This window comes from Phragmites australis, chromosome 24, assembly GCF_958298935.1.
Source record: "Phragmites australis chromosome 24, lpPhrAust1.1, whole genome shotgun sequence".
In the NCBI taxonomy this organism is placed as follows: Eukaryota; Viridiplantae; Streptophyta; class Magnoliopsida; order Poales; family Poaceae; genus Phragmites; species Phragmites australis.
Genome location: NC_084944.1, coordinates 6,406,811 through 6,410,162, shown reverse-complemented (window position 1 = coordinate 6,410,162; position 3,352 = coordinate 6,406,811).

The following is a 3,352-nucleotide window of genomic DNA, read 5'->3' as shown; positions in this document are numbered from 1 at the left end:
TGCAGTGACCCATCGGCCTCACAGGTGAGTGTGACTACATTCGATGGATGGGACAGGGCGTGTAGGATGATTAGAAAAGAATGGGCGTGCCTATCCGTCATCATGATGAGCTAGGTGTAGTTGGCTTCATCAGATATAGGTCTACCACATAGTTTGGCACGGTATTTTTTCGTTTGTATGTACACATTTTCCCCTTGGTATATGAAGATGGGAGGACCCGGCTTGTAGGGGAGGTCAAAAAACACATTATGTAACAAGGTCATTCAATCCATAAGAAAATATATAGGACATAAGGCTATTATCCCATGGGAGGTCTGAACCTAGATAAATCCTCATGTTCTTGAGTCCATTAGATCCAACCCCAAGAAACGTTGATCAACGCATCAATCGATCAGTATATCCCAGATTCATTGTCAGGGATTATCCCCTGACAGTTGGTGTGCTAAGTAGGACGTGTTTATCGTGTTTTCTTCAAATTTGGAGACTATGATCGAGCTATCCATGTCCAGATCCATGATGATAGCAGAGTCCCAGTTCAAGGACCCTGGTCGTCACGAGGTTTTCGTCATGGGATATGACTCAGACGAGCCTAGTGTGCTCCAAGCATGGGACACCAAGACATAGTTAGAGGATTGTGAGATTGAACGTGAAGTTTGCATGGTGGCTCATGCAGCCGAGGGCAACAGAGACATTCGTGTCACAGGAACCGGAGGTGAGCCCCAGGTCATAGGCCAAGAGGGAAACCATCCTGACGCTAGGCATGGAGGTGGTCCTATATTTCCTAAGCAACTGCAACGCAACCCGAAGGAGCGCCCGCCCGAGGTTGAGACCTTAGCGGCGTTGTCTTTAAGGCCGTAGCACTGCACGTGGAACACAAGCATCGGGGGCTCCCCCCCTCATGATGTCTCACCGCTCTACAGTCAGCAGATCGACTACGAGGCCATGACCCCTTGCAGAACCTGCAGACTGTGTGGGTACTTCTTAGCCACCCGAAGGTGGCGGTACTAGAGAGTTCACCAGTAGCGTCATGATCGTGCGATCTCACCCTCTTGGTGGAGACCACCCGACACCAGGCCGTGGTAGCTGCTAACCCATCCACCACAAGGAGTGGTTGAGGTGGTGGTTGGCAGGGTTCGTAGTGGACTCTACGAATTTAGGGAACCCGTGCTCCCTTAGTAACAGGGAGTACGAGGAGACCTGCAACGTGTTGGGACAATCCACCTGCAGACCCGCGTGACTCGCTTCGCCGCCGCAAGTTTTGCAACATAATCCAGGGCCAAAGGTCCACCCGAAAATAGGAGGACCACATTCGGTGAGAGAAGGAAAACGGCAAGTGGCCCTATCACTCGCCTTCCCCTTGCAGTGAGAGGTTAGACTCCTCCGTCCCCTCGCTAGGGCCACAAGATCGATGGTTCTCTCCTTGGTCACGTGAAGCTACCAATCGGCGAGCGCCTCCCCTTTATGGAATATGGTGTAACGCTTTCTTTGCTCAGCTGCAAGAGGTGCGCTGACCGGACAAGTTTCGACCAGTCCTAACCAAAAAATACAATTGTTCGACCAACCCTGAGGAGTTCCTACAGATCTACACCACCATGGTGCAGGCTATGGGAAGCGACAGGAAGGTCATGACGAACTATTTTCCGACCACCCTGACCGATTCGCCTTGGTCATGGCTCATGAACCTCCCCCGTGGGTCAGTTCATTACTAGGAAGATTTATGCGACCAATTCATCGCTAACTTCTAGGGAACCTATGCTTGACCAGGGGCTGAGGATGATCTGTATCAGATCAAGCAGAGACAGGGTGAGTCGCTGTGAGATTACGTTTGACTTTTCACCAATTGTCGGAATACCATTCCAAAGTCACAGGCAAGTCCGTTGTCATCACGTTCCAGAGGAGGATCAGAGACCAGAAGATGTTTGAAAAGCTAGCCACCAAGAAGGTTCGGAGCACTACTAAGCACTTCGAGCTTGCGAACAAGTCCACATAGGCTACCGAGGCCCAAGAGTGTTAGACCAGCGTGAAGCAGCAAGCGACCCCTGGGCAACCTGCCTCTTTCAAAGGGACCGGTTGGAAGGAGAAAAGGAAGAACAATCGTAAGGGTGGGCCACTTGACGTCACGGTGGTCGCGCAGATCGACAAACCACATCGAGAAGAAGGACGCCAATAAGGGTATAGGATATTGCCCAATCCACCGCACCAATGCACATGACCTAACCGAATGCAAGGTCATGTGAGGCATCGTTGAAAAAGAGCTTGGGGACCGCAAACCTGGGCACGATGATGATGGTGAAGACGGGGCCAGCCCCGACAATTCAGCTATGGGTTTCTAGCAAGCCGAGCATAGGTCCGCCATATCTTTAAGGGTGTCACAACGTACTCCTCAAGTAGGGAATATAAATCAGTGGTCCGCAAGATATACGCGACCATGTCGGTTCCAAGTCCGCGACTAAAATGGTCGGAGGTACCCCTCACCTTCAGCCAGGTGGACCATCCCGCATGCGTCAAGCGCCCTGGATGTTACCCCGGCGTGGTCGATCCCATAGTGTACAATGTCTGTCTAGGGCGTGTACTGGTCAATGGAGGGAGCTCCATCAACCTCCTTTTTGCCGACGTACTAGATGTCCTGCAAATCCTGAGGAGTGTGTTGAAACAATCTCCCCCTTCTTCAGGATCATCCCTAGCTCTTCGGCCAAGCCGTTGTGCATATCGAGATGTCCGTCACTTTCGGTTCATGGAACAAATTCAGGACCGAGAGGGTTCTGCTTGACGTGGCGTAATTTGGGACCGCTTACAATGTGATCCTAGGGCAATCAACGTTGGCTCAGTTCATGACCATCGCCCACTATGCATGTCAAGAAATCAAGATCCCTGGTCCCAAGGGAACCATCGCCATTTTGGGCAACCAAAAGACGGCCCTACACTGCGACAAGAGGAGTCTCGGCATGATTGAGCTAACTCTTGGGTCGTAGCCCAAGAATGCTGGGCCTAGTGGTCACCAAGAGAAGGTCCACACCATCGCCAATCTTGACAATCGGTTAAAGGCAGTACCTAAACAACGTCGACCCATCCAGAACGGTCCAAATCAGGGCCGGCCTAGATCCAAAATAGGAACTTACGCTCATCACTTTACTCCAGGAAAAACATGGATGACTTTTCTTAGAGTATGTCTGATATGCCTAGAGTCCCTAGGGACGTGATTGAGCACAAGTTGTTAGTGCTACCTGATGCGGGACCAGTAAAAAAAGGCGCATTGGTTCACACTCGACTAAAAGGAAGCACTTCGTGGAAGATTGACAAGCTCCTCGAAGTATGCTTCATCCAAGAGGTGCAGTACCCTGAGTGGTGGCTA